The sequence below is a fragment of the Podarcis filfolensis genome, assembly GCF_964270895.1.
Source record: "Podarcis filfolensis genome assembly, chromosome: 8".
Taxonomy (NCBI): domain Eukaryota; kingdom Metazoa; phylum Chordata; class Lepidosauria; order Squamata; family Lacertidae; genus Podarcis; species Podarcis filfolensis.
Genome location: NC_139611.1, coordinates 17,412,238 through 17,437,818, shown reverse-complemented (window position 1 = coordinate 17,437,818; position 25,581 = coordinate 17,412,238). Strand labels below are relative to the sequence as shown.

At 45.2% G+C, this 25,581-nt stretch overlaps 1 protein-coding gene and 1 long non-coding RNA gene across 33 annotated transcripts in view; one reads left to right on the top strand and one right to left on the bottom strand.

The window, feature by feature from the left end:
- The window catches only part of RERE (arginine-glutamic acid dipeptide repeats), a 340,184-nt gene that overhangs the window by 39,561 nt on the left and 275,042 nt on the right, over positions 1–25,581 (bottom strand). The gene's annotated exons all lie outside the window — the stretch shown is intronic.
- Positions 1–25,581, top strand: part of LOC310769620 — a 343,443-nt gene that overhangs the window by 266,516 nt on the left and 51,346 nt on the right. Inside the window, exon 2 of the long non-coding RNA XR_014551746.1 lies at positions 1,643–2,850. This is a non-coding gene — a long non-coding RNA (uncharacterized lncRNA). The remainder of the gene's footprint in view (positions 1–1,642; positions 2,851–25,581) is intronic.

The following is a 25,581-nucleotide window of genomic DNA, read 5'->3' as shown; positions in this document are numbered from 1 at the left end:
CATTCATGCAAACCACAGGGAGCCTGGGTACCACCAATCCTTGCTCAATTCTGCTGCAGTTTGCGTCTATCTAAGGATGGACAGATAGTCGATGTGGGGGCATTAGTCCCCCCCCTTACTTGAGGTTTGGGGGGGGGCAATGTATTTCATTTTTCTACCTTCGACCCTGTGTTCAAAACTCACATTGCTCTAGGCGCATTTTGCGACAGTGAATTTCATTGGTGCAAGCAGTTTCTGAGCTCTGAGTGCAGTACTGCGCCTAAGATTTCAGATTAAAACTGCAGAGTGGAAGGAAAGGAGAACCGTTTTCTGCCGCCCCACTTCCAGCTATTCTCTGAAGACTGGAGAAGAGACCCCCTTAAGAATATTAGGGGGGTGGGCAGGGGAAAGACTAGATCATGTGTAAAATGAACACAATATTTGAGCTGCAGCTCGTTCATTTTCAGCTTTGCATTCTTGTTATTTAAAAAGCACGCCTAGACATTCCGTTGTTGCTCCCATAACCTACGTTTAAGGTGCCATTTAGCTCCTAGCTTTCATATGTCAGTTCTAACACTGCTTCAACCTATTTTCTCTGAAGTCGGTGACGCTGATGTTGGTGGAGTCAGCTTTCAAAAGTAAGCATGCTTAGGATTGAAGCCTTATTCCTTAAAACCCACAAAACTGAACAAACTTGGGAAGTCATACCTGAATCCTGAGGCAAAACTTATTTCATTTCACAGGAATGTTGGTGCCCAGACTGGCTGGAGAAGAAACTGGGACATGTGCTTTGCAAAAGACACATCCACAGTCCTGAGGTACTGGCACAATGGTGTCCAGACTGCATTAGCATCCACACTCATACCACCTCTCTCACCTTGCTCCTTTTCAGGGCAACATTAGCAAAAATTGCCTTGATTCAAGAAATCAGCCAGTAGCTGCCGCTCACCTAGACCCACGCATCTTATTTTTTTCACAAGATTTATATACTGCTTGACTGCAAAACACCTCAAATCAGTTTACTAAAAGAATAATACAATAATGTTATCAGCAAAAACAGTTAAAAGCAACTATTTAGAACACTAAAAAACAACAACCCACAATAAGCTAACAACAAATTAAAACACATAGAATCATGGAGTTGGAAAGGACCCTTTATCAGCTATTTTAAAACGAGGCTGCATTTTAAATTGCATTTTAACCTGTATTTTAAATTGCCCCCCCCCCTCTTTTCCCCTATTATGTTTTTACTGTGATTTTATTGGTGCTAGCCTCCCTGAGCCCGGCTCTGGCCGGGGAGGGTGGGGTATGTATGTATAAATAATTTATGATGATGATGATGATGATGATGATGATGATGATGATGATGTGATTGAACCTGCAACCTTGTCATTATTGGCACCACACTCCAACTGAGCTTGCCTAAACAAAAATACTTTCTGGACAGTATAAATACTGTGTCCTCAGTTAAAGAGTGGACAATGGTTGAGAGTATTTTGCTAGCCCAAAATTCTTTAGCGATTCAGCTGGATGGGAAAGGATACTGCTGAATTTAAGGGGAACCTGCTCCCCAACCCGACCTCACCTGGTAACCATTTGCATATACTTCATCAGAGACTCTTGACAACTCCTGAAGGTCTGGTATTGCCTTATTCCTGTACAGTGGTACCTCGCGTTACATACGCTTCAGGTTACAGACTCTGCTAACCCAGAAATAGTGCTTCAGGTTAAGAACTTTGCTTCAGGATGAGAACAGAAATCGTGCTCTGGCGGCGCAGCGGCAGCAGCGGGAGGCCCCATTAGCTAAAGTGGTGCTTCAGGTTAAGAACAGTTTCAGGTTAAGAACAGACTTCCGGAACGAATTAAGTACTTAACCTGAGGTACCATTGTACTGTGTTTGGACACAAGGTATTATGTCAAAGAATTTGCAGAACCTTTTCTTTTCTATGTCCTGCGGTGAGGAAATCCAGCCAGAATATAAAGGAACATGACTTGCAGTAGGGAGGAGAAACTGTCGAGAGCTAAGTCCCACGGTGAGTTCTTGTAGGATATGTTTAGCAAAAATAAGGAACAGCTCTTTCCTAGGCTGCTTATGTTTGTTCACCGACCTGCACAACACATTTCAGTCAGAACAGATGTTTATTGTTTTCCGTACAGATCCATGACGCAGCTGCACAAGGGTTGGCTTGAGAACAAGCCAGGGGCTTGGCCTAAGCGTGTAAGGGCAACGCCTCAGAGGAGGAGGATGTGAAGTCAGAAAACTCAAGAGAGGAGGCTTCACGGCAGCTACAGCCCTCTGCCTGTGTTCTGAACAAGTGTACCCAGAGAGCTCTGGAGGCTTGCGCTAACTACAAACTTGCACAAAAATGCCCTTTTTTAGCTTGCTTGGAAAACTTAGTGTCTGATGGAGCATTTCACAGATAACTTCTCCTCCCAAGGGTCACTGGGATTAGCTGGCCTTGTGCAACAGCACAGAAGTGCAAAAACCTCGATCTGTGAAGGACTGCAAGGCCCAACTACCAAGAGGTCCTCCCCTCACTTTCTTCACTCAAGCCTTTTCCTTATTCTCCCCAACCCTCACTTTTCCAACACAAAGGCAATCCAAGGCTAACAACAACTAACACATATAAAACATATACAGTGGTACCTTGGGTTAAGAACTTAATTCGTTCTGGAGGTCCGTTCTTAAACTGAAACTGTTCTTAACCTGAAACACCACTTTAGCTAATGGGGCCTCCTGCTGCTGCTGCACCGCCGCTGCACGATTTCTGTTCTCATCCTGAAGCAAAGTTCTTAACCTGAGGTAATATTTCTGGGTTAGCGGAGTCTGTAACCTGAAGCGTCTGTAACCTGAAGCGTCTGTAACCTGAGGTACCACTGTAAACATGTGAAAACAGAACCATCAATTTCAAAAGAAAAAAACAAGTCTCAGGGCAACTTATAAACTGCCTCATGTGAATTATGTTGTGGTAGCCTTTACAACAAACCTGTACAGTAGGCCAGTATTATTAGCCCCACTTTTGCACCACAAAATAAGAGACTCCAGGAACCTTCTATTAAGTCTCTGGCCCACTATGCTCCATCAAATCTCTTCCCAGCACATGCTCTTAACCACAACCTGTTCAAGCTGCTCCCCTCTAGGTTGAAAAAACAGCAATAACCCCTTAGATAGAATTTACAAGCTACATGGGAACAAGAATAATTTTAAGAGCTGCTGGGTCAATTTAAAGTATGAGTAGGGACCCTGGTGTCCTCTAGTTGTTGCTGGACTCCCATCCTCTTTACTACTGGTCATGCTGGTTGGGGCTGATGGGAGTCCAGCAACTTCTAGAGGGCCATGTATTTCCCAGGCCTGATTCATTCAGACTTTGGGGTGGTCCAGATTCTTCCAAAGAGCTGAAAAGCCTCCCCATATATCACGCTGTGAACGTGCCACTCCAGGAAACACAGGACCACCGATCTATCTGGTTCAGTGTTGTCTGATCTGACGATTGTCAGATCTCACCTTCAAATTTTGAAAGGCTGCTCCCTACTTTGCTGCCCTGCTTCCACCTGGCCCGGAAGGGCAGAGCCCTGACTGATTCCAGCTTAAAAAGCAGATGTGGAAGGCACTGGGGGCAACCTTGGTGGCAGTCCAGAATAAAAACATGCTGCTGATGATGCCTAGAGACAAATTGGGATGGGGTAGTGTTTGTGGTGCATCGCTTTTGCTGTCCCTCCCCCCTCCCATTTTTCTGTTATATAGTGGTACCTCGGGTTACATACGCTTCAGGTTACACACTCAGCTAACCCAGAAATAGTGCTTCAGGATAAGAACAGAAATTGGGCTCCGGCAGCGCACTGGCAGCAGGAGGCCCCATTAGCTACAGTGGTGCTTCAGGTTAAGAACAGTTTCAGGTTAAGAACGGACCTACGGAACGAATTAAGTACTTAACCCGAGGTACCACTGTACCTTATTATGAATCATGAGGATTGTTTAATTTTATTGAATAGATCTTAATATTTCCATTAATTTGTTGCTTAACTTTTGTTAACATTTCGTAACTTAGTGAATTATGTCATTTCCCTCCCCCCAATGTTCTGAGATGCCTCCAGCAAAATTTCCTATGGAAAGGTGGCACAAAAATAAATGAGGATGGATGGCTGCCACTCCCCAGGGCCTCAGACAGGGGTCTTTGCCCAGCTCTACCTGGGGATGGATGCCAGGGACTGGACCTGGAGACCTTTTGCATGCAAGGCAGATGCTCTACCACTGTGCCATGGCCCTTCTCCTAATGATCTAGGAAACAGCCAAGAAACTTTTGATCAAATAAAGGTTCCTGTTGCAGGCCTTCAGGAAACAGTCCAGCCCTAGAATTACAGTGCAACCCACAGCTACATTGCACTGGCAGGCGAACAAGTTCCAGAGGCAACTTCTGTCTGCCTCTTTCTCCAAATTACCCGCCGTTTCTCTTTTTTGGAAGAGCCAGCTCTTCTTGCCGCTTTCAAAGCGCCTTCTCAACAAGGCAACTCTCAACCTGCGTGTCTTCTGATTGCAGTGGCGTTGCGCAAGAAGCGATATTAAAACATCGCCCTAATGTTTTTGCTGTTAAACTGCAAACAAGCTGCTACGGACCCCCTTGAAAGGTCTCAAATCAAGAACGTTCCCTTATAAATGCAACTCAGGAGAAAAAAAAACGGGGCGGGGGGGCACCAAAGCTGCACAACTCAGTAAAGAAAAGAAAGCAGCTATTTCTACAACTTAATTGCTTGGTCTAGAAGTATGAAGTCAGTGTGGCTATGAAATTGAGATCTTAGTGCTTCCCTCCCCAGCCAAAGCTACCTGAGGAGTGAAAGAGTCCATTACTCTGAGAATGACAACCTTGCAAATTCAGCCCATGAAAAGTTACTTGCCCACAAAAAGTGTTTGCAACGGTCAGACATAACTTAGGCTGAAGATACAGAGTGGTGTTGCATTTAACTAAGTCAAAGACAGAGTAGATATACTGAAATCAATGAATCTAAGTTTATGATGTTCATTAATTTCAATGGCATAGATCCAGAGTGAGTCCCACTCACAAGTAGATACACTCAAATTAATGGGCATTTCCATCTTGGGTTTAATCATTTCAGTTGGTCTACTTGGAGTATAATTAGGTTGGATACAACTCACGGGGTTGACTTTGAGCAGGACTAACGCTGAATACAACTCATGGCCAATTTTTTTTTTTAAGAGGTGGGAGCAGTATGAGAGAGGATGTGCTTCCTGTGGTTCTGTAGGTACATTTCTTTCGCCTCACTTGTCACTACGAGTTGAACAGCTTTGAAAACCTGCAAAGAGAGTTGACCAGGGCTGATGTGGGACAAATGCAGACAACGAAAAGAGCAAGCCCCTTCTAAACCGGTAATATCCATCCTGCACCAGACATTTGTGGCCCAATGGCAACTGGAACAGGCCTTCTAGGCAAACGTATGCAATCAGTCATGCGACAAACTGACCGCAGGCTGAACTAGCACACTGCACAGAAGGGTGTTCCCATTTGATGAGCTATTTGGTTTGGACTGGGCCTTAGCCCTGGTCTTACACAAGTTTGGGCTACCTCTAGAGAGGTTTTGTGCCATGAAGGGGAGAGTTGAAGCTGCCTCCCTTTCTCCCACAAGAGTATAAACCGCAAGCTCACTGCCTAGTTGCACCTTCCACCCCATGATTAGGGGACTGAAGTAGAGAGAAGTAGAGAGGTGGAATTTGAACCAAGTGCAGGCATCCAGAAAGTGCACTTAAGTCAAGAGTGCATGCAAGGAGAGGCACGTTTTCAAAGCCACGTGCCAGAGAGCGAGAGAACTTCCTCCTGGCTGACACAAGCACAACCACTGCCCTCCAAATTCTGTAGGAAAATGTTCCAAGGCACCAGAGCAAACGCTCAGCTTGGCGGCCAGGCCCTCCTCCATTAATTAGGAGCGGGCCTCAGCTCTTCACTGTGCCTGCTACTTAAACCATTCATCACGTCCCCTTTCTCAATAGCAGCTTTTCTTTCCTCTTTTATTCTCTGCCTCCCAACTAACTTCCGGCTTCTGTTTAACCTTTCCATTTGTATGTTTGTCCAGGTGCAGAGCTGATAGCTGGCGGGTCTGCCAACAGCCCATCACTAGCATGTAAAAAGGGGGGGGGGAGTGAGCAAAAAAGCAACTTTCCCCTGTATGAAAAACGCTGAATAGCCCAGCCAGCTGACACATCTGTGTTTTAATAAGAGGCCATTTTGCAATATCCGGCATTTCATGACAGCTGAATAATAATAAAAACCTGGAGGGGTTGGTGGTGGAAGCAGCCACTGTACACGGCTCAGTGTGCCAAAGTTACACAACTTGAGTTCATCACTTGTTTTCATAAAGGCTAGTGACTAGGAGGATGCCATTTTATTACGTTTTTTTATCTTACCCTTCTGGCAAGGAGCTAAGGGCTGTTCTAGGCAGAGGGCTGGTATATATTATCCCCAACAACTCTGAAATGGGGACAACAAACTTGCCCAAAGCCCCATCAAGTGAAATTCATAGCTGAGTGGGGATTTGAACCTGGATATCTGCCTGTCCAAGGCTCACGTAAGAGACCGGCAGATTCTAGGTAGGCGCCCCAAAGCTTGAGGCCCCACCCTATAAGGTCATCAAATTCTAGCTATATTACAGCCACTTCCAGAAACACCTGGTCTCCAGGTTACATCCAAGGCCTGTTTTCAAACTTGAGCAGCCGGCTCCCATCCAAGCAGGTTATTCTAACAATCTTATCACCTTAAGAATTTGATAGCAGAGTTTGTTTCTTCTTCTCTCCCCACCCTCCTTTCCTTTTGTGTTGTGTCTTTTTAGATTTTAGGCGTCAGAGAACACCAACTGTGTTGCTCTCATTAATCTGTAAACCTCCCTGGGAGCCTTTCTGGCTAAAAAGCAGGGTATAAATACTTTAAATCATCATCAGTGTACCATAATGGCTTATGATGACAAAGATTACTTTCACACTGTGCATTTATATCAATTATATACTAGTTTGCTTCTTTGTTTTATTTAATTTAATTGCCTTTCTCCCAATGCAGGACCCAAGGCAGCTCACAATGTAAATTCAAAACATATACAGCTAAGAAAACCCCCGATCAGTTACAAATGTTGTTGTTTTTTTAAATTTTTTAAAAAATAAGTTCCCATATTAAAAACCGCAATGAATCAAAACAGCTTTAAATGATTTAAAAGGACAACAAGAGAAGAAAACACACAACACCCACTATTAAAAGATCCTGCGGCGACATTCATGCCATGGGCCTGACCAAACAACAAAGCATTTATTTGCCTGCCAAGCAGAGAGAGGGTCAGGCTAGCCTCCTGTGGAAGGGAATTCCTCAGTCTGGGAGCAGACACTGAGAAGGACCTCTCATGTCCTCTCCAAATGTGCCTGTGAAGGTTGTGGGACCAAAAGAAAGGCCTTCCCTGAAGATCTCATAACTTGGGTAGGGTCATATGGGAAGATATGATCCTTTAGCTAGCACCTGCAAAGGCTTTCATTGGTACCCTGGGAAGGTTCCTCTGAGCTTTCATCTAAGAAAAGTAGCAAGACTTAACCCTCATAGAAAGAAGGCTATGGGGCAAATTATGCAGCTACCTTCTAAGTTATTTATGTGAAATGAGAGCCAAGTGTTATATCGCCACCCTGTGTATTTTTCCTGGTACTGAGGATTGCTCGCTGTTGTTACTGGACTGTGTGTGTGTGTGTGTGTGTGTGTGTGTTGTAATCAGTATTGTATAGTACATAGCTGATTTTCTATGGCAAGTATAAAATAATTGGGGTAGTTTTCTCTAATGCTATGTTACACCACGCTCCACAGCAGCCATTTTGGACTATGCCACGCCTCTTGTGGCAGCCATTTTCTGGCGCTCCCAGGACACTCTCAGAATTGCAATGTGCCCACTGGCTCCAAAAGATTGGCAACATCTGGCTTAAAATGAGATGGGAGAGACCTCCTGACATGGTGTAAGGCAGCTTCTTATGGATAGAAAGAAACGAAAAGACAGGATAAAAACAGAAGGCTGAAAAGGGAGAAGGACACTGGCATTAAACAAGCTCATGCGAATGACTGGAGAGAAGGCCCAATAGGTTGTCCCAATATTGCGGCTGGTGGTTTCCAACAGGGAGGCAGCCACAGCAACAGCAACAGCAACAGCAACAGCAACAGCAACAGCAACAGCAGCAGCATAGCACAAACACAGATGTTGTTTTCATGCAAATTATCTTGGTAATAAAAATTAAAATCAAGTGAACACAGCAGAAGGAACAGAGTAGATCACTAAATGGGGGGGAAATGAATTGCAGCATTTCCCCATGTAAATGCAAATAGCTTGATCTAGAGCTTTCTGTTACTATACAGATACAGTAATAAATTAAAGTTGTAGCAATGCTAGGCCTATGCAGAGGAGATCCACTGAAGTTAATAGGCACAATCCTAATGAAGGTTCCTTAATTCTAATGGTCTATTCTGAGTCAGACAAGCACTGGACACAACCCATAGTCTTTAAACTCATTTGCTTTATTGATCTAGATTTTCTTTATCTGATGCAATGAATATGACTGGATAATACTCTCTCTCCCCCTCTGTGTGTGTGTGTGTGTGTGTGTGTGAGAGAGAGAGAGAGAGAGAGGGAGGGAGGGAGGGAGGGGAAGAGAGATAAGAAGTAGTATTACTGAAAACATCTCCTGGAAAGTTTTTCCAAGTATCAATGGGTTGTGCAGCTTGTTCTACATAGAGATTGTTTAGTTTTCTATTAGAAATGTAACGTTCCCAACAGAGCTGGCTTAAGGGCCTTGGTTAAATGAAAACACTCAATGTGTATTATGTGTGTTAGCTGGCTTACCAATGCCAGGCTATTTGTGTTATCAACAACTGTTGCTTTTGTGAATGGGCATGATTAGCAATGTAATTATCACAATCTGTACTTTTCTGCATTTCCTAACCAAACTATTTACTGCTACTCCCCCCATGTTGAAGTGGACTGTAGTCCATGAATAAAGTAGCTAGTATTGAAGGTGCCATCAGACACTTATGAAAAGTCATGTTCCAAAGCATTAAGTCTTCTAAGTTGCCAAAGAACTGCTAGTTCTTGAAAAAATTTGACATCCCCACTTCACTTTTGTAATAACGTTTTTTTAAATAAGGAATTCAAACAGGCATTTTACTGGCCAAAACCCATTTCTCTCCCCCGAGCCCCACCTTACACACACTTCAGGGTTTGTAACAGAACATGTAAATGTTAAGTACGATGATGCATGCATTTGCTGTGAAAAGACATCATTCCAAAGATTTGAAAAGGACAAAACTGTCAGAAGTCACAAAAATGAATCACAGATTAAAAGTGAAACATAATTTACCATCCAGAGAATACGCTGCAAAATAACCAAATGTCTTTTGGCACCTTCAAGACTAATTCATTACGGCATAAGCTAGTACAGACTATAGCCCACTTCATCAGATGCTTAACGTGGGGATGGGGAAGCTGTGGCCCTCAAATTGTTGTTAGACTACAATTCCCATCATCCCTGATGATCCTTGGGCTGGCAGGGCTGGGGCTGATGGAAGCCACAGTTCAACAACCAGAAGGCCAAAGGTTCCCCAGCCCCAAGAAATAAACCAAGGAAAAGCCCACATTATTAAGACACAACTTAATTCAGTTTGATGAGACTGATACCAGTTTAAATGCAGTGGTAGCTGGTGTCCATTGGGACGGGTGGGGCATAAGGGAAAGGAGCAGAACAGCGGGGGGGAGCCAGAGGTAATGGCGGACAGAGGCAACTAAATTTAGCTACCTCTCTATGTTCCTCCCTGCTGAGTTCTACAAGGAGAACACTGAGACTAAGAGGAGAAGAAAGTTGGCAGTCATTGCTACCCCTGGATTGGGGGGTGGTCAATAAGAAGGGTAGGGAGGTGAGCACTGGCTGAGGTTGGTGGGGCTGTGCACCATTTGGCATAGTGGACCAGCCTCCGCTGTTATAATGCCTGCAGTTATACTGTGGCACCGTTGTGCGACTGGGCATCACCAATAGCTATTAGAAAATAAAACAGTAACCTACTAAGCTCTTCAATGTATACCACTTGGGGCAACTGCAAAAAAAGCCAGCAATGGCTGCTGCTGATCCCCTCTGTCCAAAGCAGTAACTGCTGAGCCCAGATACAACGTCCATCATTGCCTCCAACGCCCTCCCTGCACCTCTCCTTTGGGTAGTGCTAATTACAGCCCCAAACAAAATATTTATGAACCTGAGAAGTCCTCTGAATAAAGGACAAGGAGGCAATAATGAATTATGCTCAACATTTGTTAAGCCAGCACGGGGCAAACATCTGCTTCAAGGTTGCGGTGCAAACATTTCTATCAGCTCTGCCATCTTGTCTGGAAAATTACAAAGCCTGGAGGGGAGTATGCTATTAAAGTTTCAGCCTTTTGTAGAGAAGCCTTCCCCCTCTCCCTCCACCACACACACACTCTCTGATGCAAGTGTCATGTTGCTGCTGCTATGAGTATAATGCCATTTTTTAAAGTGCCACTCTCAAGGATTTCTTATTCTGCATGCACCCAGCGTAACAACCCACGATCAGGTAGACACAGTCAAGAGCGAGAAGGAAATCAACATGAACAGAGAGCAAAGCCAGAGAACATGCAAACATCTATGTGAGAACAGCTGCATTTAATAAAAGTTTCTCATTTCAGAAATATAACACTTTTCATTTCACCCGTTTTGAGTTCTACTGCCGTACCCATGTGGACTAGAAACCTGGCATGCCTCTTAAAACTTAAAACTCAGCAAAGAGACTGGGCAGTCCCTGTAGTTCATGAGCCACATGCAGCCCATGTAGGTTATAATACAACGCACACTGTTTTCCTGACAGGCTGATCGTTCTTCTCTTTTCAACTTCCTAGAAGACGGTGCACATCTTAACTGCTGATCACGCCTACCTAAGGTCTCTCGGAGCATTTCCTCAGCATGCATCTCCAGATACAAGGGCCAATTTAGAAATGGAGATTCAACTGTCCTTTTTATCCCCGCAAGCAGCTTGGGAGAAAGCGGGGGTGGGGAGAGAGAGAAGCAGAATATAAAAGATGCAAATGGCAGGAGACTTTAAGAGACTATCTCCCGTTACCATTAGTTCTGTCTCCCTCCCGCTCCGGAGCCCTTCAATCCAATGACTTCCAAGAGCATGGAGGGAGGAGGGGGCCCGGGAAAGGAGAAGTAAATAAAACTCGAGATTAGATCCCATTCTGGGGTTATTTTCTTTTTAATACCGGTAACTAAATTGTGGTGCAGTTGTCATGGCTACCATCCGTGCCAGCCTCCTCTGCGAAAAGCCACATATGAGCTCACGTGATGCGCTCAGCCAGAAGGCGGAAGGCCACGCACATTCCAATTTTGTAACAATTTGCCATAATAGGGGAGAGATGAGAAGACAGTCAACTGGAAACAAAAAAATGAATTTTTGTATTGCAACAAGGAAGAGAGACCAACGGACCGGGGTTGGACAGCATATTTGCTCCCTGTCACCTTGTGTGCGAGAGAGAGAAACAAAAAAGCAAGCCTCTATCAAACCTGAGGGCAGCATTGTGACTTTCTAATAATAATATAAAAGAGAACCCCTCTGCGGCACAGATGTGGAGAAAGGAGAATTGGCTAACAAGCGCTCATCTATGGAAAGACAGGCCAGATCATACATGGTGATATGTGCAGACAAGCAACAGTTTTAGAATCCTGTGCTGGAAAAAGCTCTTTAAAAGGCACAGGGCCTTAGTGGCTATTTAACACACTAAAAAAGAGAAAACCCACTTAAATTATGTAAAAGAAGAGACTGTTTGCTTCCTGGCCTCCAAGAAGGAAGCAGAGGGTCTTGCTGGTCTTCACCAAGTGTCAAAAAAGCATGCCCAACCCAAAATTAAGAATTCTCAGGACTTAAAAACAAATAGAGTAAAAACCACCTTGTGAGGACAGGAGGCTGTATCCAATGAAGTCCTGCTCAGAGTAAACCCTTTGAAATCAATGAACCTCAGCTACCTACTGATGTCCATTATCTTGAATGGATCTACTCGAGTGGGACTAGCACTGGCTAGAACCCACATTTTCCTGAAAGGCAGATCAGAAAATTCTTTTTGTTCTTTTTAACCACACCACAAGTAGTTGTTGTTGTTTAGTCACTTAGTCATGTCCGACTCTTTGTGACCCCATGGACCAGAGCACGCCAGGCACTCCTGTCTTCCACTGCCTCCCGCAGCTTGGTCAAACTCATGCTGGTAGCTCCGAGAACCCTGTCCAACCATCTCGTCCTCTGTCATCCCCTTCTCCTTTTGCCCTCAATCTTTCCCAACATCAAGGTCTTTTCCATGGAGTCTTCTCTTCTCATGAGGTGGCCAAAGTACTGGAGCCTCAGCTTCACGTTCTGTCCTTTGTCCATGGAGTTTTCTTGGCAGGGATACTGGAGTGGCTTGCCGGTTCCTGCTCCAGGTGGATCACGTTTGGTCAAAACTCTCCACTATGACCTGTCCATCTTGGGTGGCCCTGCACGGCATAGCTCATAGCTTCTCTGAGTTATTCAAGCCCCTTCACCATGGCAAGACAGTGATCCATGAAGGGGACCACAAGTAGTACAGATGCATAAATTACAGAAGGATTATCACAACACACACACAGTTGTGCCAGACAGACCCTGGGTTAAGAAGAAGTGGGGATGGAGCTTGGCTGAGCCACCTGGCAGTAACAACAACACCATCACCAACTCATGGCTTTGAAGCAATTTAGGTCTCTGAAATCAACAATTCTGCCTCTAATCATATATTTAAAAGAGGGACGGCAAAGTCCTAGGGCCGAGGAGCCTGGTAAGGCCCCCCAACCCATTTTTCCCCCAGGCCCACAAGACCCTAACTGATTTGGGGTCGGGGAAGGATTGCAAAGAAAACACGGTGCTGACACGGGCATCCTGATGAGGATACAACCTGCCCCCTCCTCAGACTTGATTGAACTTTTGACGGTGAGGATGGATGATAACCACTCCTTATCGTGAGAGTCTAGGGTACAAACACTGGGGTGGCTCCTGGAGGCAAAAGATGATTAACCACCCCTGCTTTAAGTGGCATAAATTGTTTCTCTTATCTCATTCCAATCATCCAAAGTTGTTCAGCAGCGCTTTGATGATGAAGCGATGTGTTGGGTGGGTGGAAAGTTCTAGATCGTTAACATTTTGGGGATTAAAATTAATAAGGGGGGGGGAGAGAGAGAGGGAGAGAGATGCCACACAACAACAGCCGCAATCAGCTCATCAACTCATTTATTGAATTTCAACCTCTGGGCTGAGCCAACATGGCCGCAACATTCCAATTAAGGATGCTCTTTAGCATGTCTTATTGGTTTTCCCTGTAAACAATTGACATCACTCTGAAACCATTCAGCAATCTGTAAATTAGAGTCCCTACAATGCCTGCTTCCTCATCCTATGAACCGCAGAGGCCTCACTTCAAAGGTTTGCATTACTAAACATTTCTGCATTTTACGAGTGCCGACTCTGAACCTCAGAAGGTGATGTCATTATTAAACCCTGCCGTGCGGTTCAATAGCTGCTTTTTGCGGTTTCACTCGCTTCCTAAATTTGGAACACAGAGTGTCTTTCGGCAAGTCATCTTCGGAGGCAGAGGCGAAAGGCGTCCCAGGGTGAAGTGAGCTGAACCTGGCCGCCCAAGGAAACGCAGTCAGCCATTTGATAAAAAATTGAGACTGCATTGTCAGGAAGGGGACTCGGCTGGGTCAAAGAAGCCCTGAGGGAAGGCATCAAAGGACAGGAGGAGGAGACATATGCACTTCTCTTGAAGGGCTGTTACCTAATTAAAGGGTTTTAATTGATGGGTACACAATATCCCTCTGAAGAAGATTGCAGGTGTCTACAACCAATTATTTGCGGGAGTCTTCCCTGGGCCACGGTGTGCTGTGGGCAAAGCAGAACAAAGCTGCCAAGAGCAAGACTTCCACAGGGCAATGCTGGAAATAATTATTAACAGGATGGAGCTTGGCAATTCAGCCTGCACAAGGCGATGGCAGGGCAGAACAGCTGTTTCCCCACTGCCCTTGAAGGAGCAGAGGCGGAAGGAACAAAATGGAAGCCTTTGCAGTGGGCTTCATGTGCATGGAGGTTTCCCTTGGCTTCGTGTTCTGTGCCAAGGCTGGAGGGGAGAAATTCCAAAAGAAAGGAAAGCTTCTGGGACAAGTGATCTTTTGGGCTCCTCCTTTTCCCTTTGCAGCAGGGCTCTATTGAAGAGGAGTTGTATCGAGAGGAAGCAATCCAGAGATCCCAGGTCAGAGGGTTTCCAAAGCAATGTTTGGTCTGATCGCCAGTGCAAAAATTCATGACAAGCAAGCGCTATGTAGAGGAGCACAACAGGCACATCCACAAGGAGGATGTGAAATAGAAAACCAGTTTGGGGTGTGCTAATTCAGCATGATGTCTCCCAGGGGATATAGAGCCACATGGACCACAAAATCCATGTTTGTGACTTGGTAAAAGTGAGACAGCTTAAGGCTCAAAGACCTGAGGTTATTTCTGGCAAAGATACCAGTTGTTTTTGCTAGCCTGGTGCTGTCTTCCTTCCTGACATTTTAGACCACAACACTCATCAGCCCTAGTCAGTGTGGCCAAAGAATGCTGGAGCCCAACACCAGAAAAGTCTACCCGGTGTTGTGCTGCCTGAACAGTCACTTGATTCTGTTGATGTTGAATGTTTGTGTCCAATAAGTCAAACTGATTGATTCCTTGGATCAAATTATCCAGCAACACTGCATTGTCTATTTTCCTTACACTGCACAGCCAGAATCTGGCTTTTCCAGGGCAGTGGATTATTGGCTTGTGATGCAGATGACTAAAGTTCCCTGGGTGCTAGTTTTCACCTGACCAGCTTTCAACAAATGCAAATCTACAGACTTTATATTTTTCCAATGAAAGGCATCTCTTGATATATAAACATTTTGCTGTTTGAGTCCAACAGAGCAACAGCCATCTATACTGGGACAACCCAGTCAGATGGGTGGGGTATAAATAATAAAATAATAATAACTCCTACTAAACTGTGCAGCAGCAGAACCATCCAAATGCTAGTCCTACTCAGAGTAGGTCTGTCTTACTGATGGACGTTGTTAACTTAGGGCTATTAATTTCAATGAGTTTATTCTGAGTAGGTCTTATTTGAACAGAATTCATGTTCTTCTGCCAGAGAAAGACAAATTCCTGTGTGGCAACTGGTTTAAGCAAACTGAGCCAAAGACCAGCCAAGGAATCCATCTATAAGCTAAACCCATTCACAATGTGGAATTGCTGACATGGATACTCTTGTGCACATACATTTTAAAACTGTAAACTGTACCAGAAAGATGACATTCCACTCTCAGAATTATGCAACCAAAACATGACAATTAGTTCTCATTTGAACTGAGATTTTTCAGGATTCCAACAAAGCCACCAAATTTGGCAAACACAATCACCAACAATAGCCGCAACCACATTTCTAAACTCTCCAGCTGCTTTTGTCTTAAGCCCCTTTTCCTGCACTAAAAATTTAAGCCTGTCAAAAAAAAAAAATGTACCTAAAAAACCTTCACAGATGAAAGACAAGCCTACCAGATTTCTCCTTTGAGGCTGAAACAGTGCTCCAATATAAACAGTGTGGAAATTCAGAGATGCGGGTGAGAGGGTTAATATTTTCTACCCCTTTTTGATCACCATGTTGTTTCTTTTTCATAAACTTGAAAGCTTTGCGACAAAAGGATTTGCTTCTGAAACTGGGCAGCAAATACCCAGATCATCAAATGGCACAGCATAATAGCAAGCGCCTGGAGTGCTGGGACACAACACGGAAGGCCTCGCGTGTCCCGATTCTGCCATCGCAGGAAAGTGAAAGGTCCAGATGAACAACCCACAGAGTTATTATGGGCTTTGCAGAGGACAGAGCAATGCAGGAAAGGAGGAACACGTGCTGTTTGAGCAGCCCTGTGTGCGCGAAGCAGCCCCTTGCGCATTTTATCAGAGGGCCTGGAAAACGGCAAAAGCCCACCAGGACGGCATTTCAGATCCCAAAGCAGAAACAACAACGACAACAAAGTATGCATTTTCTGTGAAGCTATTGGCTTTCCAAATGAAAGCCATTACGACACCCAAGCTCTGCTAGTTTACTGTGACAAATGAAAAAGCCAGGCAGGACGTGTGGCCTTTGTGTCAACTGAATTGGAGGGAAATCAAGCATGAATCCAGAGAAATGCAGCTGTCAAAGCTCCAAAAACACCCTTTTCTGGTCAACTAGGGGGAGAGGGAAAGGAAAGGGAAAAAGAGCCATGTACCATATTCAAAGGAGTTTAAAAGCGATGCGGATGTAACGCCCAACTACAGGGAAGGGCTGTAGCTGAGTGGCAGTGCATCAGCTGTGTGTGCAGGAGGTCCCATGTTCAATTCCCATGTCATCTCCAGGTAGGGCTAGGAATGTTTTCTGTCTGAAACCCTGGGGGGCTGCCACCAGTCAAGAGTAGACAATGCTGAGCAAGATGGGCCAATGGTCTAAACTGGGACACAGCAGCTTCCTATATAAAGGTCTTCTACAAAATGCAAGAAGGCCCAACCGTCAAACATCGCCTACTTGCTTTAGGGAGAAACACCGCCTGTGTTGCCTGCATCATGGGAGAGATTCTGTATGGATCTGCTGCAAAAAGACCACACCGGCTGCTTTTTGTTGGGATGCCTCCAACATCACCAAACACCTGTTTCTATTAACAGTACAGCCCCCAATGCACCTTGCTGTGCAGAAGCTGCAAGATGCTTTCCCCAGAGTGGACTGCATCTCACAATACAGTCGTACCTTGGAAGTCAAATGGGATCCATTCCGGAAGTCCGTTCAACTTCCAAAACATTCGGAAACCAAGGCGCAGCTTCCAATAGGCTGCAGGAGCTTCCAACTGGAGGCTGCGTCGGACGTTCGGGTTGCAAAGAACGTTCGCAAACTGAAATACTCACTTCTGGGTTTGCATTTGGGAGCCAAAACGTTCGACTCGCAAGGCGAGTCCCGTACCTCGGGATCCAAGGTACGACTGTACTATGACTGTGTGCAGTCAGCATGTCCCTCAATCCAATCCTGTGGCTGGACCTTGATGCCAAGGTGATTTAAATAATTTGGGCATGCACTGCAGTCAACAGTCAACTCTGTACCACTCGCCATCGTTCCTGTCCTTGAGGAAAATGCCATCTCTTTTGATAAGCAAGTAGCAGTGCTTGAAAATGTTGCCACTGGACTCTTTAAGAATGAACCAGGAATGCAAAGCGAACAAGCTGAAACGTGGGAGGCAGGTTCACAGAGTTTGGGAGACGGAGATAAGAAAGTTTTCAAAACCTTAGGTTGCCAGCTAACAATCGTGGGTGGTTTATGTTTCTGTGGTCTGTTTTTTCATTTGCTGATGCTTCCTCCAAGTCTTTTTCTCTTCCAGTACCCCCCACATTCTCAGGGGGTTTCTTTCTTTTCAGCAATTTAGTGCAATTATTCTGAACAGCGCTGTCCATCTGTGCTGGATGGCCTAAGATTGCTGAAACAGAGAGGTATTTGAGAGCACTGTAATTGGGTGGGGTGGGTGGGGAGGTCATGTTTGGAGAATACAGGGAGCATGGAATATTCTCCCACCATCCCACACAATGGAAAACAAAACTCTACACTGAAAATGCAACATTTACCTTTGTTGAGCCAAGACACTATTAACAAAAACAGCATTAAGAACCACCTGCTGGATTAGGGAGGCTAGCAAGCAGGATCTGAGCACAACCCACACTGTGGTTTCCAGCAGCTGGTATTCAGAAGTATTACTGCCTCTGCCTCTGGAAGCACAGCACAGCCATCTTAGGCTAGGAGAACATAGATAACTTTCTCTTCTATGAATCTGTCTCATCCTCTTTTCAAGACAACCAAGTTGGTGGCCATCACTGCCCCTTGTGGGAGTGAACACCATAGTTTTAACTATGCACTAGGTTGGGGTCAGCAACCTTTTTCAGCTGTGGGCTGGTCCACTGTCCCTCAGACCATGTGGTGGGCTGGACTATATTTTGGAAAAAAATATATAAACGAATCCCTATGCCCCACAAATAACCCAGAGAAGCATTTTAAATAAAAGAACACATTCTACTCATGTAAAAACACCAGGCAGGCCCCACAAGTAACCCAGAGATGCATTTTGAATAAAAGGACGCATTCTACTCATGGAAAAACACGCTGATTCCTCAACTGTCCGCGGGCTGGATTGAGAAGGCGACTGGGCCACATCCAGCCCCTGGGCCTTAGGTTGCCTACACCTGCACTAGGTGGGGGATGACTTTCTTTTGTCTGTCCTGAATCTTAAAGCAGCCAAAATGTGGGCGCTTTCCTATCCCACTGATTTCAAGGGGAAAGTTAAGTACTTGCTTAAGTCTCTTCCATCAAATCTGATGGATTTAAAAGCACCTTTAATTTGGATGGGTTCTGCCCCAGAGTAAGGTGATAAATTCTTGAAGTTAGTAACATCAGTGTGTGAGAAACTTTAGGGGATAGTGTTGTGCTGTTAACAGGCACCAAACTGCACCTGTAAGCCACAGACGATGGAAGAACAAAACTGAAGTCAAGCCAGAACGGGAAGCAACTAGAGCAAGCATAGACTACTGTTTCCAGCTCGTGAGGAAGTCCCCTACATTTGTTGGTCCATCTGTCTGCCTCCCTTCCTTCTGGAATAAAATAAAATGGATTTGGGTGTCCCTAGGGCTTGTACTTGTTAATATGGATGTGTAAGCTCTGAATTTGTTTACTTAACAAAATTTACACGCCACTAGATTACAATAAAACCTCTAATCAATTTACAATAAACAAAAAAAACCCCAAAAAACCCCACATCTTTTCGCTAAATTGGTGCAATTATTCTACACAGCACTGTCCATCTGTGCTGCATGGCCCAAGATTGCTGAAACACAAGAGGTATTTGATAGCACTGTAAAAAGACAGTTTTAAAATGTATCTAAAAATCAACAGTAGGCAAAAAGGAATAAAAGTGCATGCCAACAATTTACATGTCTGTACAGGCTTATCTAAATAAAAGTATGTTTAGCAGCTGCCAAAAAGAGCAAGTGAAGGCAGCTGCCTTACATCAATAGGTGGGGAGTTCCAAAGGGTATGTGCTGCCACAATAAAAGACCAACTTGTTGCAAGTATTATGTGGCACCTCTGGCAGTGCCAGTTCTGCAGATCAAAGTGATCAAGTGGACATGTATGGCTATTGCCATGCCCCTGGCCACCACACATTTAACAAGCTGTATTGCTCTTTTTATATTTTGCTGGAAGCTGCTTAGAGTGGCTTGAGCTACCCAGTCAGGTGGGTGGCTAATCATCATCATCATCATCTTTACCACCACCTTGGAATCATTTTGCTACTTTCAGAAGAAGAAGAAAACAAGCAGGTAGTGGTAAAGAGAGATTTGATTAATTTATCTTCTAGTTTAAGTAATGAAAGCTTGGGAGCCCTGGCAAGTCGTCTCTTTTGCTTTTGCTTTTTTCTTCTTTTTTTAAGGCAAGGGAACATAATTAAGCTTACTGGCAACAAAGCTAATCAAAACTCCAACAGGCACAAAGGGAAAAAGAAAACATTTCCCGTGTATCACATCCTCCCCTCTGGCCCCGCGCCCAGGGCTTTCAGTGCAACTTTTGAACAAAGACGAAAGCCACCTAATATGTTTCGCAACAGCATTAGCAAAGGCCCCACCCCCAAGCAACCCTGGCTGCAAGGAAGGGCTTGAAGCAAGGCCTACCTTTTAGGTCAGAAAAGCCCTGTGTGCAGAAAGGGGAAAATGCTACTGCAGGAGGAAGAAGGCTCTCTGGCTACCCAGCTTCACAGAGCGTGAAATAAGTCCCTGAGCCACGGCAGGAGAGGGCAGGGCTGCCCCATCAAAGCTAGTATGGGAAGTGGAAGAGGAGGAGGAATCAAACTGGCATTCCTCTTTGCTCCAATTAACCTAGGGCACTACCCACCAGGAAGTTCTCCCATGCATGCAAAGCCACTTCGAAAGAGGCGAGAATGGAAGCATTTCTTGAAGTATTCCAAAACAACTGAAAGGATGTTCTGTGCAACAAAGCGGATGGGGTGTCCCAGGCTGGCGCAAGGAGAAGTGGAGGCTGTTGCCTTATAGCAAATGGGGCACTGCCCCACCAACCTCCGTGTGCCCACTAATTCAGCTCCCACCTGCCTGACTTCTTACTTTCAACCATGCACAGCACTGACTGTCACTTCTCTCTTCTTCCTTCGTTGTGGGGTTGTCTCAGGAAGGAGGTGGTTGGAGGCAAAAAGCTAGAGTGAGCTGGCTCTGCCTGTCGTTCACTCTGGCTCCACCAACTGTTAGCCTCCTTGCCTTCAGTCCTAACAGGCCCAATAGCCAACAGCCACTCCTGGCAATGAGAGTCGTCCTCAAAAGAGCAGAGTCCGGGGCAAGTCTCCTGGGCAAGCTGTGGGCTGGCTCATCAGCCATGCTGGAGAAGCGTATTTGCCAAACTCTCTACACATTCTTTCCTCCCTTCTTCTCCTTATTTCCGTAAGAAAATGAGAGGGTAGGAAGGGGAGAAATGTTTTCCAAAAAAAAGCCTATAGAGGACTTTATTTTAGCCTCCATGTCACCAGGTGTTCAAAATAGGCTGGCACCAATCAAGATGGTGCCAGCCTATTCTGAAAGGTGCCTTACCCCTTATGTTGAGGCTGGCCACACCCAAAAGACACAGCTTCTTCTCCAATGTTGTGCTATTTCAAGTGGCCATGTAATACATCAGTGATGACCAAACTCGGCCCTCCAGCTGTTATGGGACTACAACTCCTATCATCCCTAGCTAACAGAACCAATGGTCAGGGATGATGGGAATTGTGGTCCCAAAACAGCTGGAGGGCCAAGTTTGGCCATCACTGTAATACATGAACATCTAAGGCCACCTATCCTAACCTAGCCCCCTCCAGATGCTCTGGGCTACAGCTCCCAATGGCCGTGGTGGCTGGGGCTGATGAGAAATGTAGGCCCAAATATCTGAAGGGCATCAGGCTGTCAAAAGCTGATCTAAGGAAGCTTTTTTATAAAGGCACAGTTTTCGCCCAAGCACAGCCCCTACCATGAGCCTTAACAAGGCGACTCACTAACTGCAGAGGCCTCCGCTGGTGTGTAGCCAAACAGCTGAAGGATCTTCCCTACCAGCCAGGAATGCAAACTATGCTTCAAGGGTCAAGCTGAGAGGTTTCAAACAGGAAGGAAGGAGACTTGTCTAAAAAGCTGAAACTGCTTTATACTTCTGAGACCATGCATCATATTTCCTCAAACTGCACAGGAGATGGGCACACATTTTGGGGCAGGTGAAAGAGAAAAGGGCCACTTAGGTCTTCCTTATCTTAGCTGAAAGTGGAGAGATCTCTCTCGTTGTCTCAGCAGGCAAAAGATACTGGATCAGCTTGAAATATAAAAAGAGAGATTTGCAGAGGGCCAACTGTAGCTCCCCAGGAACAGAGGGAGCACCTCTTCAGCAAGTGATGAGGGAGCACAGTTTGAAGATGGTTCAGAGGGCAATTGCTTGTCAAACTTCCTGCTCTCAGGACGATGTTTTCATATTGACTTGTCTGCTGAAGAGTCCATTTATGTGCCTACTGGGATATCCTTGGAGATGGCAGAAGATTAAAAGTTTACACTGCCTGCTGGCCATGCCAAAGGAAGCTCCTTAGAATGAGTCAGTTCAGCATTGTCTACAAAGACTGGCAGCAGCAGCTGTACCAGTGGTTGCTGGGGACTGAACCTGGGACTTTCTGCATGACAAGTGTGTGCAATATCACTGACCTAAGGCCCTTCCCTAACGGCCACAAGAGTCACAGGAACAAAGCATATGCCTTAAGACTGCTGTTTCAGTCTTTAGGGATCTCCAGATATATGGGACCCAAACACAGTTGTACCGTCCGTAAAATTCACATTGTATGACAATAAAATACAATACAAGAAATAAAAGAAGCAATAAAAATACAACTAAAACTCAGCATGAATAGTTAATGTGATGGATAAGCCATCTCCCATCTTTAACCACAATTTTACAGACATGCCACAGACCACTGGGGATCACAGTCTGGGAACCCCTGGCATAGAAGGCAGATGCACAAGTTTCCAAAATATATAGTAGATGATGTAACAATATGAGGAACCACGTAGGAATTACTGGGGGGAAACAAGAGCATACCAAAATTTTAAAAGTAAGAGAGAGAGAGAGAGAGAGAGAGAGAGAGAGAGAGTAAAAACCAGGCAGCAGGGCATCGATTTCCCCTGCAGAATTTGGCTCTGCTCTCCCAAGTAAGTACCTTCCTCTCCCAGAAACCAGCAGCAGAGTCATTGGCTCACAGCGCAGGCAAGATGCAATCTGCTAATGGCTCCCCTCTTGCTTGCAATAATATTTTACTTCTAGCACACAGTAAACCTGATGAACAAAAGCAAACATCATGGTTTCAATCTCCTAAGTAAACTAGAAAACAGAGCTGCTGCATAAATAGCTGGCTTGATTTACTGCCCGTGGTAAACAGAGCTAGCAGAATCCAATGTTGGCACCAGAAGGCCAGCTCCTGTTTTATGATTTCGGGGACAACTGCATCTGGAAATATATTTCGGGGCACGGGAGGGGCTACTCAAGCAGGGCAGCAGCCAAGAGGTTAAAGAACTTGGCTTTGCTCCCAGAGGCTGCAGGGGACAGGCGCTTGCTTTCTCTCACATCAAATGGCTGCCTCCAACTCAACTGAGCCCTAGTAGCTCACCATCATAGTCTTTGAAAGTCCATAAACAAGTGTAGCCAGCATGCAACATCCCAGAAATATCTTTACCACCCTGCTCCAATAAGCAGCTTGGCTAAGGGTAAACTTTTGTCACTGTGAAAATTGCAAACAATTTAAGCTGACAGGGTTCCACACTAGACAACCTGGGTCTTTTTAATTCTCTGCAGATCCTTTTTTTCATATGTGCATGGATAACCAATGGTTCCTGTTCTAGATGTTGTGGACTCCAACTCCCATCATCCCCAGCTAGCATGGCAAATAACCAGGGACGGTGGGAGATGCAGTCTGAAAAAATATGGAGGGAACTACGTTGGCTACCCATGCAGTAAACTATGTGCATGTTTAATTCTTTTCTGTCTCTTTTTAATACTTCCATGTTATGAAAGCGTACTTCCTTGTCTTGGTTGCTTAATCCCTCACTGAAATCTCTCCAGAGGGACTGGTTCAATCTCTCTGTGGTGGAATGTCGCTTTTCCGCCTCCACTGCCACAAATTTGCTTTTTTCCATCTGTATCCAGCAGTGCATTGAGGTAGATGTGGTGGAAACAAGGCTGTAAGCCTTTTGGATATGCATAGTCTCAAGGTGGGAAGATGCATACCTGCCAGGCCCATTCAGAACACCTGTGCAAGGCAAAACTTGAAAACCAAAGACTTGCTGGCCAAAAATAGCACTGGAATTGCATACTCGGCTGAAGTTTTAAGCTATGAAGTCATACTCAGCACAAGCAAGCAGAGTCTATGCGCACGGCAGGATTACACAAGTTGTCAGAATGCGGGTCTTCAAGCAAAGCCCTTCTTGCTATCAGCTAACATGGTAGGTAGATCATCAGCTTTAACAATCAGATCCTCAACCCATTTCGAATCCAGAAAAATCTGGAGAAAATACCTTCAACTTAACTGCTTTCAAGGCATCTCCGCTAACTTCAGAGATCATGCCTAATGGTTCACCTTTCATCATCTCTTTTTGGTACTAGAAGTCCAAACAAATTTTTAAAAAGTCATTACTACTAAATTTGAGCCTGGTCAAATTTTTAAGACAAGTACATGGTACTTTGTGTCGAGATTCCTACATTGCAGGGGGTTGGACTAGATAATCCCTGGGTGCCCTTCCATCTCTACAATTCTATTGATTCTAGGATCCGTACCAGTTGATAATGGAGCAACAGCAGCGCCATGTGTTTCAACTGCTCCTTTCCATCAGAAACTGAGTTCACGAACAGAGCTAAAGGTATTGCTTTGGGCAGGTGAGGCCAGCTCAAGAAAGAACCATTCTCACTGACGTGCTACCTTTCCATGTGCAGAAAGCCTTTGATGGTGAGGAGGACTCAAACATGAGAATTTCCCTCTCCCCTCCCACATCTGGGTGTTTATTTTACATGTACGGTCAGTCTCTTCAAAGACACAAGGCCTCCCCACACCAAGAACTTATAATTTTGGGGTGTTCTGGAAATCTCGGTTTCTCATATCCCTACGTTTGTTCCTAGAACAAACCGTCTGCGTGTGGTGTGTGGGTCCTTGCTCAGGTGGCAGAAGAACACAAGAGGATACCTGCTGGATCACGGCAGAGGCTGGTCTTTGCGAAGCGTGTTTGAGATTAATGGTTTAAGTGAGTGGGGTAGACTAGACATTCAGTGGGGAAACATCCCTTACCGGGGGAGCTGGGGGAGGGGGAGAGATGGCTTTGCAGCATATGCGAATGGCTTGCCAATTCTGAGCAAACCAGCAGGCCCACTGTTGCAGTCTGTTGTGTGGGTGAGAGTGGGCAAAGATTTCAGGAGACAAGATTGATTGCGCAACTCGGAGCCTGCATTTGTACATATTTACATTGAAGGGAAACAAATGAAGAAAAATGGATGTAAAAAAACACACACACACAATCCAGTGTGCATTGGAAGTTTGGTGGCAGCTATTTTGTAGCACTGCACAAGAACTAAGCATTCTGGAGGAATAGATCCATGAGGCTTGAAACATAGGATGGAGTAGAGAGGATGGGCTTCCCCCCTCCATAAATGATGCCCCTGCCAAGCCAAGTACCACTCCTACAGCCTGTTGACCACCAGGCTGGACTTTAATGCAGAATTTCTGCTGTGGCTAAATACAAAAAGAGAGGGGTTGGGGGCAGAATCAGGCCATTATCTGACTTAATAAACAGAAGACCAGCCTGCGATTTCACAGAAACGAAAAATTCCTCCCCCTCCTGTAATATCCAGAACGAGGCAGGCCAGAACGAAGAGGAGCAGAAGCAGGGGTTGTTTATGTTGGCAGCCGATTCCAGCCCTAATGGGAAATTTCAGCTTTGGTTGCATCAGGAAGAGAGATGAGGGAGGGAGGGAGGGAGAGAGCAAGTTATTAAGGTGGGGGAGAGAAGGTATGGTATTTGAAGAGCAGTGGCAACAACAAAAATGCTTACATGGCAAGTGAGAAAATTAAGAGCCAAGGCCCCGACGCTATATTAATATGCCTCATCATTAGGGAAACAAACCTTCTACACAAAAATAAAGACTTCCTGTGGGAAAGCAGGGCAAGAGGGCTGTGTCCATACCGTCTATGCACAATTAAGGCTCTGCTCCCAGCATTAAAAAAAAAGAAGTGTTATGAGATCCACAGTTAAAAGGGGTGGGAATGTCTGAGGTTCAGAGAAGTCAGGGCTTTGCACTGAGGGGGTGAAAAGCCCTTGCTTAAGCAATTATCCCATTCCCTTCATTAAAGGAAATTTGCAGTTTAAGTGGGGGCAGGTGGGGGGG